The sequence below is a fragment of the Alosa alosa genome, chromosome 4 (assembly GCF_017589495.1).
Source record: "Alosa alosa isolate M-15738 ecotype Scorff River chromosome 4, AALO_Geno_1.1, whole genome shotgun sequence".
NCBI classification, from domain to species: Eukaryota; Metazoa; Chordata; class Actinopteri; order Clupeiformes; family Clupeidae; genus Alosa; species Alosa alosa.
Window position 1 is genome coordinate 37,003,860 of NC_063192.1, and position 11,249 is coordinate 37,015,108.

The 11,249-nt window shown below is 42.6% G+C and overlaps 1 protein-coding gene and 1 pseudogene across 1 annotated transcript in view; one reads left to right on the forward strand and one right to left on the reverse strand.

The window, feature by feature from the left end:
* snphb (syntaphilin b) overlaps positions 1-699 on the reverse strand; it is a 42,653-nt gene extending 41,954 nt beyond the window's left edge. The window contains exon 1 of the mRNA XM_048241234.1: positions 493-699. The gene's annotated coding sequence lies outside the window, so the exon portion shown is untranslated. The remainder of the gene's footprint in view (positions 1-492) is intronic.
* A 7,496-nt stretch (positions 700-8,195) lies between these two features.
* Positions 8,196-9,034, forward strand: LOC125293563 (annotated as a pseudogene).
* The last annotated feature ends 2,215 nt before the right edge of the window (positions 9,035-11,249 follow it).

An 11,249-nucleotide genomic window follows, 5' to 3' on the forward strand; every position in this document is an offset into this window, starting at 1 on the left:
AATAGCCTAGGCCACGTTATTATAGATTTAGGCTCAATGAAAAAGGCATGGGAGACAAAATAGAACGACCACACGTCACTGTTCGGCTACAAGTTTGCATAAACGTGGATTCTCAGTCACATGGAAACACACGCACACACGTAGGTACCCAAGGCACAAACCTGCATCATCATATATCTCCACCTCAACTGCAACATCTGATCTCTACAGCGCCGACGTCAACTACAGGTGCACAAACAACTAAACTGACGTTAAAACATAACAGTAACAGTTAACGTTGCATAATGTCACCGTGACCTCGTAGAGTGAAACGAGCTTCCATTCCATGTCACGTCCTTGAAAGCGCATTCCTCTCCGCATAGAATGAAAGCACTCCACTTCAGTTCAGGTATTTTTAATAGACTGCATCAATAAGCAAGATGTGGTAATTTCCAATTCGCATTTCACCCTGCATTGTTGGCAAAACAGTATGACAGAGTTTTTGCTTCTTACCTGAATGTCCCCACCCCATTCAGCGGAAGCTTCCTTCATAGAGATGCGTCGTGCTTGCCCCGCGATACTCGTCCCCGGCAAAGGACTCCGCCAAAGCGGTGCGCCTCTGCGCGCGAGGACGAGTGAATGGGGATGGTGGCGCGGGCGGATGATGGCGCATGAGATTTGTTTTAGAGCCGCGTGAGAGATGACGGACGTAAACGGCTAAACCAGATGCGCAATATTACGTTGAATCTGTCTTAAAGGGGTATGCGATTAAAGTCGCATGTCCGAGTAAATCTGCCCATTCTAGACAGTGGTGTGTGTACGATGTATGTAACAGACTCCTTTCTCGAAACAGGCACTGATTTCATTTATAGTCAAATGTTATTATATTGTGTCGCCTGTTAAATCACAAGTGCGTTTACTTGGGGCTTCACCAAATTACTCTGGCGATGCTGACAACAGTTTGTCAACCGGAAGGGCTGTCATGAAAGAACATTATGAAATAGGCTATAGCCTAATGTGTAAATAGGATACATTGGTAAAGGAACTTTTGAGTGTTGCAGAGGATAAGAGCTCCATTCTCCAGGACAGGACCTGTGTGATATATGTGTTAAATAAAAAGTGCAGTAGAAGAGGGGTTTAGTAGATTAAAGGAGAATTCCGGTGTGATATTGACCTAAAGTGTATTGAAACATGATACTGAGTGTGAACGTATGTCTCATAGCCCATCTCGGCTTGTCCCCTGCACTCCAAAATCTAGCGCTAGTTAGCCGATGCTACCAACAGCTTTTTCAATAGTGGTGCTTCGTGTATTCGGTATCATGTTTCAATACACTTTAGGTCAATATCACACCGGAATTCTCCTTTAAGTGGCAAGGGCTGCATAAGAAAGGTGAGGGAGGATTGGAATTGGGGGGGACCAACAAGGAGCACCCAAGAGCAACAGGGGCAAGGAAAAACTCCCTTACCAAGGAAGAAACCTTGGGCAGATCCACGGCTCAAGGGGCTAACCCAACTGCCAGGGGTCTTGGTGTGTGTGTTGGGGGATGGGATGACAGGATAGTGTGCTGTGTATGTGGGGGTAGACAATATGTGTGTTGGAGAAGCTTCCTCATGAGACAATGTGCTGTGTATTGGGGCAGTGTGCTGTAAGTATGTTGGGGATGTGTGTTGGAGAAAGCTTCCTGATGAAATAATGTGCTGTGTATGTAGGGGAGAGGGGGCAGTGTACTGCAAGTATGGTGAAGGGACTTACTATTGCAAGCAGAGTACTGTATGTATGATGTATGTAGTGATGAACATGTGTGTGTGGGGCCGGAGGAGTGTAGCAGTGACTGTGTGTGTGTGTGTGTGTAATGTGTGTGTGGGTAGGTGAGGGCAGTGTGCTGTAAGTATGTAGGGGATGTGTGTTGGAGAAGCTTCCTGATGAAATAATGTGCTGTGAATGTAGGGGAGAGGGGGGGCAGTGTACTGCAAGTATGGTGAAGGGACTTACTATTGCAAGCAGAGTACTGTATGTATGATGTATGTAGTGATGAACATGTGTGTGTGGCGGCGGGGGGAGTGTAGCAGTGACTGTGTGTGTGTGTGTGTGTGTAGTGTGTGTGTGGGGGTAGGTGAGGGCAGTGTGCTGTAAGTATGTAGGGGATGTGTGTTGGAGAAGATCCTGAAGACAATGTGCTGTGTATGTAGGGAGGGGGGGGCAGTGTGCAGCAAGTATGTAGAGGAGGCTTACTGTAGCAAGCAGTGTGCTGTATGTATGTGAGGTGATGACAGTGATGATGTAAGTGTGTGTGTTTTTTGTGTGTGTGATGGGGGTGGGGGGGCAGAAAGGCTAGGCAATCAAGGACATGGGTAGATGGAGGAGAAATCAAAAATAATAAATAAAAAGTTCTATGGAGATGTGCAAAAGTTGGAGAAAGTCAGATATGTGTGTGTGTGTGTGTGTTTTGACGTGTGATGAAATAAGAAAATAATAAAAGGTCTATAGCATAGGGTGAGGGATGTAAAAGTGCTAAAAGTCTTGTAGGTGTATGTGTGTGTGTGTGTGTGTGTGGGGGTCATGAGTGCTGAGGAGTGAATGAGTGCAAAGTCAGTATAGTGTGAGTTCAGAGTTGGGAAATGTTTGAGAGTGCTGAAGAGTGAATGTGTGCAAAGTCAGTATAGTGTGAGTTCAGAGTTCGGATGGCCTGGGGATAAAAACTGAGTATTATGCACTTTGGATACCTGACCAGTGATTATGACCAGAAACTACAGAAAAGCTCATCAAAACGCGTCCAAGATGCAAAGGCATATAGGGCAGGACTTGGACCACAAGAAAAGCTGCGATATTTCGAGAAATTACGGTTTATTGGCAGCGCAGATCCATATTAGTTGGGTGAAGGAAACGCAGTACCAAGTCCAACCACAAGCGCCCCCTTCCTCTGATAACTTCAGGCATTATTCTCCTTTCTCCCTGGTTTATTAAGAACTTTTGGAAGTCGATACCTACTCCAGATGTTTTCTCGGTCTGACCTATTGGTACAACCTAAAACACGGCAATAATTAACCATTTTCCTTGACAATGTTAGGGATTTATTTCAGTGCCTAATGCTTTCTAATGAGCGAATATCTCCAATATGGTGACGTCCCGATCTGATGACACGCCGTGCAAACCCCTGATATTCGGAACTAAGTGTCAATCACACTCACACACTCTCCCCTACCCTGTACATTATCTGTAACAGGGGTGCTTTATAGAAATTGTTTCAATTTAATTCTGTTTATTATTGACATTTTGTCTACCTAAAGGTGATAAATCACGGGACAGCTTTTTGGGCAATGTTGCTGAGCGACACTATCCCATTGAGATTGGGCAACATAACTTCTATCTGAAAGATTTGGATACTTACGGTATGTGTCCATTATTGCGGCGCGTAGACGCTTGCAGATGCCTAGCCCTCCCCCTGCAGCCGCTGCACCTCGTTATAAGCGCAAATTTATTTCATTGGTTGGGATAACATTTTGGGAATGGTTGTAGAAGTTTGCCCTGTCTCTGAAGTCCTAGGTTATTTAATGTGATAATAAACAATGCGAATCAATATTGAGTCACTTTAGGCTACACAAATAATGATCCCTAACTGCTGGATTTGGACAGGTTGTATTACGCATTAGGCTATCCAACGCATATGACTATAATTAAGTAGACATGGGATGTAAGAAAGTTTTGGATAGCTGGGATTTTTGCTGCACCCAGTGTGAATTTGCAGCTTGTTAAACCTAGGCTACATTTGCTAGGCTACATTAGCCTACTACGCTACACCAGCCTGGTTAGTGTTTCATTGGCAGTTGTGTTTCTACAAAGCTCTTGCCTTTTGTTATATGCACAGAGCTGAAGTTAAATTACATTTTTGGTGTAAATGTGTTTGATGGCCTATTGTTTCTCTCTCTCTCTGCCACTATCCCTCTCTTCCAGCCTGGAATGCGCCGCTGACTATCAAAATACCGCTGCGCTGTTTGAAGTTGCACTGCTTGCTGTTATAGGGAATGACAGATATCATTCTGATTGGTTTAAAGGATGTTACGCCCAAAACACACCCAAGACTGATTAAGAAACATAAGAGCCGCCTTTTTGCGCCAGGCGCCTGACATTTGATAACAAAACCACCCTGAATGTGGACTGGACAAATCCAGGGACACCAGGCAAGCCTGATGCTTTTTTTCTACGAATCTCCCCCTCGCGTCTGTACGTGTGCGAGCCCTCGCTCGGTCTGAAGCTCTTTTCCTTTTCTTTGCATCTTCCGTCAAGGGTTTTCGCTGTAGACCATACTTTACAATCTTTGGTCGTCTCGCTCCCTTCATATGTGAAAGATTCCATGGACTTTATCAAAATGATCCAGTCTGTAAAATTGAAAAATTCCCAACAATTCCTGGTAACAATGGACATTGAATCTTTGTACACAAATGTCCCCTTCCAGGGTGGCTTACAGGCTACAAAATCTTTCTTGGAAAAAAGGTCTATCAATAGCCCAAAAACTGAATGCCTTCTTGATCTGATTGAGTGTGTCCTAACATGTAACTATTTCTTATTTGGCACTGATTTCTATCTCCAGATCTCTGGTGTGGCGATGGGATCTAAAATGTCCCCCAGCTTTGCATCTCTCTACATGGGACTGTTCGGATCAGAGGTGATCTTCGACACACAAAAGAATCCCTACATACAGAACATATCCTATTGGAAACGGTACCTGGACGATATTTTTTTCATATGGGAAGGGGATGAGACCCAACTAAAAGAATGTCATAAATACATGTGTGAAAGTAATCAACATCTAAATTTCACCATGTCTGTGGATGAGTCAAAAATGAACTTTTTGGACATCTTAGTAATAAGTGAAGGAAATACTCTAAAAACTGATCTGTATCGTAAGAGCACCGATAGAAACTCTTTACTTCATGGGGAGTCATATCACCCAACGTCTCTTAAGAAAAACCTCCCCATATCACAGTTCAATAGAATCAGGAGAATTTGTAGTTCAGATGAGGACTATCAGATCCAATCTACCATACTAAAAGATCGATTCAGAACAAGGGGATACAAAGAACACTGGATCACAGAAGCCTCTAATAGATTTGATAAAATGTCCCAATCCGAGAGTCTGAGCAGGAAAAGAGCCCAGAATCAAGTGCCTAGGATTACTTGCTGTGTCCAGTTCTCTCCCATCGCCAAAGATATCGAACGGACTATTAAAAAACATTGGCATATTGTGGATACAGACCCGACACTGAGACAGATCTTTCAAGGACCACCACGTGTTGTCTATAAGAGACAGCCAAACCTCCGCAACATGCTTGTTAGGGCGGACTTACCACCTCCTCCCCCTACACACTTTCTCAGCAATGTCCAATCGGGAAACTATAAATGTGGAAATTGTCAACAATGCAACTTCACATACAAAACACACACATTCAATCACCCCCACACAGGAGAAAAGTACAAAATTAAGGGCATCATCTCGTGCCAAACAAAAAATGTAATATATATGCTGTTTTGCCCCTGTGGATTGGCCTATGTGGGTAAAACCACAAGAGCACTCAAAACCAGGATAACAGAACACAGATCCGCAATTCGTAATCAGGATATGAAAAGTTCAGTGGCAGTTCACTTCAAAGAGGCTAGACATAATGTGGCTTCTCTAAAATACATCGGAATAGAATCTATTAAGAGTCCCCGGAGGGGGGGGGGCATATTGACACTCTACTTCTTAAACGTGAACTGTACTGGATTTACACACTGGATACAATGGCACCTAAAGGTTTAAATGAAGACTTCAGTATTAGGCCTTTTCTGTAACTGATTTTGTGATGTTGTGTCTCGACTCGACGGTGTGAAGTGCTCTTTGGATGTGGTTATATTTTCGAAATGTGAATACAGTCTCCTTTATAGAAATGTATGATTAGTAACCTGTAGACTGAATAGACGCCAATATCATGTTTACTTATTATGACGGCGTAATGCGGCCTGATACACAGCCAAGTACTCTGATAGGGTGGAAGCTTGTACTCTTTTAAAAAAAATGTTTTTACAAAGTATAGTATATAAATGTTTTTCTATAAGTGCATGTTTTTTGTAGATATTATGACGTTGTGTATATATGTATGTAAGTGTTTTGTAAATCTATTTAAATATATCACTCTGATGGGTCATGTGACCTTTTATACTTGTTTAAATATGGCCACTGTCTGTCTGATATTCAAGTCTGATGAAGAGCGTTTAGCTCGATCTAAAAGAGCGTTTAGCTCGATCTAAAAATGCCCACGCATAGCGGCTTGGCCTTCTTCAGGGCATAGTAAGACAACGCAGGAATGAATGGGTTTAGTCAGAGACTTTCTAATGAGGAGACACAACACTCAAAAAATCCTCCATAGAAATGCATGGGGTTAGTTTGTAACGTTGTCTACACATATCCCACCCCTTCCTCGGCAAAACGTTGACATGTGAATACATTGAGCCAATCATGTGGTGTGATGTGGATACATTGAGCCAATCATATGGTGTGTTGTGAAGACATCTTGCCAATCATGTGTTGTGAACTCGCCGCTGGAGCAAGATTGGTGTCGTGAAGCCTTGCGCACGCGCATTTCTGCTGAATAGGATACCCGATGAGTGCCCAAAAAGCGTTGCTATATGGCCGCCGAGTGGAGGGACTTGCCTAAAAGGACTTTGGTTTAGTACAGGCACAGAGCACAGGTGTTAATTGCTTAATTAGATCCGAAGCAACCAATTACTAAGACCCGCCCCTCTCACAGATCCTAGAGAGCAATCACATGCCAAACACAATTCATGTAAAAAGAAAAACAGAAAACAAAGACACAGATTAAATGTACAAACACCCACAACTATGTCACAATAGAGGTAAATATGTGACTCAAAGGGGGAAAAACAGGCCCCAGAAACAGCCTATACTGACAAGCCCACAGCGCAAGAACTAAACCATGTAGGAGGCTCAAATTTTGCATGCTGGTACATAAATAGGAATAGTATGTAGCAAAATCGTCACGTTTGGTCTGGATAATACTGCATGGCCATAGCTGTCCCTCAAAGTTGATAAAAATTTTATTGGAGTTTTTGGCTGGGCTCTGTTTAAGCCTTCAGAAGACATATTTGTACTCAACATAGGCTCTTGATTTATTTTCCTTACTGAGATAAGTAAAAAACACTCTCACAAAAAACAATGAACAGAAAATAAATTCCTTCAGGGTCTGAACAGCAGACTTTACAAGTCTAAAAAATCATTTTGGTTCTCATTTTCAGAGCACCCAAACACCTTGTGGGAATATACAAAGATTTTTTAAATATTTTTTTCTTTATTCTCCATGATCTTTTTTCTCATGGGAGTTGTACTGGAATTGCAGCGCGCTCCCGTCAACTAGATCGCTAAGTGTATGGTGCCAATCTTAGCGGTTTTAAGTCAGTCGGAGTCAGTCTTTTTCTAGTTTTGCCGTTACGACAATATCAAACAAGTCTTTTGGGTCGTGGCTCATGCAAATAGTGACGTGAACAATATGAAGACCAATAGTGACCTCTCTCCAACACCAAACAGGAAGGGGCAAAGTAGGCGACAGCTGTAGCCTATGATTATTTGTTATTCCTATAATATGTCATTACTTATACATATTTAGTGGCTCTTCCGCGTGACAGAACAACTCTGTATCGGTTAGGGATGTCACGCATGAAACAATGCTGCAGAAACGCCTTGAAAATCTGACTTAGTAGGCTATAATTTTCAGTTCCTGTTTATCTATTGCCGCGATGGTAATAATTTAAAGGAATCTAGTTGCAGTCTTGTAAATAGTGACCCTGCAAGATCCCTAGTCATTGCAAAATCATAGTCTGTGACTTAAAACTCTACTACTTGTCTTTAGATGTGAGATCTTTCTGTCTATCATCATTTATTAAACTATCTGTCTATCAACAACTTTTAAATTATTTACATTTAAACTATCAACTTTCATTAAACTATGCAACCACCATGCGTAACCATCTCTGCATTATCTGTTTTAACTATTATATTTTACATCACAATTTTTGCATTTTTATGCACTGGTAATTCCTTGGAATTGCATTTCTAGTTCTCTTTAATGGACTAATTGCACCAATAAAGTCGTTGCACAGGGCAGACTACTGCTTGAAAACAGGTGCTGGCAATTGACTTCAATCAAGAATTGGTGAGCACACGTGCACACGTTGCTATAAAACACGCGGGCAGGGTTTGGGCAGCAGTGGATTTGTCCTGTTGAATTTCCTCATTGAGCACTGAATACTGAGTAAGTAGGCCTACAATGTTTTCACACTTATTGTGTAAAAACTTATTGAAAAGTCACTATTCTGTTTCTAAGAAATAATCCGTTAAATTATTAACTATAATTTAGCTATTTAGGCATGCCGTCTAATTTGCTTAATTTGTTATTCGTAGCCAAAGCCGTTTAGCGTGATCCATTTCTGTTTTGGTTTTATTTTGTGTTTTAAGTTTAATTTTTGCTCACTCCTGCGCTATAAAGATAAAGCACATATGCTGTAACTTGCCCAGCTGGCTGGCTTTCAAAGATTTATCCACTAACACCATCTCTCCTTTGCAGAAATGTCCGGTCGTGGAAAGAAAGTCGCCGCCGTTAAGGCCAAGTCCAGCATGACTCGTTCTTCCCGCGCTGGTCTACAATTCCCTGTCGGTCGTATCGCCCGCTTGCTGCGCAAAGGCAACTATGCAAAGCGCATTGGAAGCGGGGCGTCCGTCTACCTGGCTGCCGTGATCGAGTACCTGTGCGCCGAGATTTTGGAGTTGGCTGGTAACGCCAGCAAGGATAACAAGAAAGGAGGATCTCACCCGTCACATCCAGCTCGCTGTTAGGAACGACGAGGAGCTCAACACCCTGCTCGGGAGGGTAACGATCTCGGGGGCGGTGTACTTCAAACATCCACGCTCAGCTGCTACCCAAGAAGACCATGAGGGCTGACACAAGCAAAGATGTGAATTCCCAAGAGTTTTAGGTGTTTTTTTTTTTTTAAATGTAATATAAAGCATTTTAATTGTTTTTGTCTAAATAATAAAAAAACCTTTTAGATATTTTGTTTTCTTTTTTTTAATGCGGATCGGTTAAGACCTGTTGCTTCCCCCCTTCACCCAGTGAGAGAAACACTGAACCCATGATTCAATGGATCGGTCGTTTATCGGGCATGGGCTGGCCTTGTATGATGAGGGATGGAACAGTGCATTCCATAGAGCACATGGCAGCAGGGTTTAAACAGATGTGCATTTGTTTTTCTGAAATTGAGTAAACAGTTGCATTTAAATGATTTGTTTACAAGACGTGCTGCACTTTTGAAAAGATCTGCTGGTTTAGGTTCTTACTGCTGGTTATGCCCATAGATGTCTTGGAACAAAGTTTGGAAATGGGATTTTCAAGACTGACCTGCAGCGCAAAATCAAATTTGCTAACAGGGTCCACCCCAGGCTAACTACTGTTAAGAAAATGAAGGGGAACACTTCCTGCACTGGAGCGGTCGGTGCTCCGGATCAAACTAAGGCAATATTTTATTTTGTAGGAACCATCAAGTATTCTGTGTGAGTGGGCTAGTTTGTGAATGGAGAAAAGGGTGGGGAAGATTAAGTGAAATGTAGTTTTCATTGTTCTTGAAGAAGTCAGCTCCCAGGCTCAACTGTCATCCTACTATGGTTGTTATACAGTAGTTACCATTCATAAGCATTGATATGGAACGGTGATTACACTTTTTTTTTTTACCAGATCTACTTCATAGGTGTACCGTTATTCAGAATGAATAACCACCCCACCAGCCAATCAGAAAAGAGTATTTCTTCTCTCCGGGTGATAAGTGAAATTTAAAGTATTCCCTTAATTTTTGTTGGAACAGTGTAAAAATGATCCCAACGTCCCATTTCTGGAGTAGACTTGGATTGTCACAGTAGCAGTGATGCCAGTGAGTATAGTATATAAGTATACAGTGACAGCACTTGGCAGCATAAGCTCTTTATAAGTCAAACACACCCACTATTGTAGCTAGTCTTCATTCTGTAAGTCACTCACACTTTATTGCATGAAGAGATCAGCTGCTCTAGGGAGCAAATTAGCATTATGCGTTCATATATTGTGTCTAGCATGCGCAAGTCCATCCATTCAAATACATCAGTGTCTGAGGCTCAGCTGCACCCAGAAGAAATCATGTGGAGGGGGTGTTCACTTTTTGTCAAGCCACACCTTTATTTCGCTTGGGTATAAAGTGTACAAATAATAGTAGATTAAATCAGTGTGGGCCCTGGTTAAACTGACGTGGAATGACCCAGTAGGAACAGCTGAAGTGCCCCTGAGCAAGGCACCCAACCATTCACTGCTCCCCGAGCGCCGCTGTAGCAGCCAGGTCACTACGTCGGGATTAGTGTGTGCTTCACCTCACTGCACATTTACCAAATAGTATATAAATGGAAATAAAGCTCCTTAAGAATTCACACAGAGGTCTGATTTGAATGACAGCTAGCTGAACCAATAAGACAACATAACTACCATTAGAATTAACTTAGCTTGGCTGTCCCGACCAGGCTAGGTGCAGAGAATAAATCCCCAAAAATCCCAGCTTAATCCCTCATATAGTTTTTGTGAAATACCCCTGTTAGTAAAACCTGCTCTTAGAACTTAACATGCTTTGAGCTGCTATGCGACTCAGCTCTGGAACCAACTTTCGGATGACATCAAAAAGGGTTAAATCTAGACTTAAGACCAAACTTCTCAGATGCTTTCTGCTAACTGCTTGAGTTACAAATTCTGAATCTGCCTTGAAAACTATTCTACCTTGACTTTTATTACTACTTTTGCCTTTTTTTGCTTATTAATTATTCTTTATTTTTAAATGATTTTACCTTGTTGTCACGGACAGAAGACGACCCAAGAGCGCAAGTTCAAATTCAGAGTCTTTTTATTGAAGGGTTCAGGGGGGGGAAGAGGAGTGAGAGAAACGTGAGGTCTTGGAGGTTCCGGCTCCAGGGGTGCTAGGAGTGCCAGGGGTTCCAGGGGTTCTCGGGGCTCTGGGGTTTTCCAAGTTTCCAGGGGGTTCCAGTCCAAGGTGCTGAGTGTGTGTGTGTCCCCCAGTGATCGAGCGGCGTCTCGGGCGGAGGGTGGTGGTCGGAGGCCTGGGGGAACACACACACACACACACACACACACACACACACACAGCAAGGTGAACAGCAGGCAGTAGTACAGACCAGGGCTAGGCACTAAAC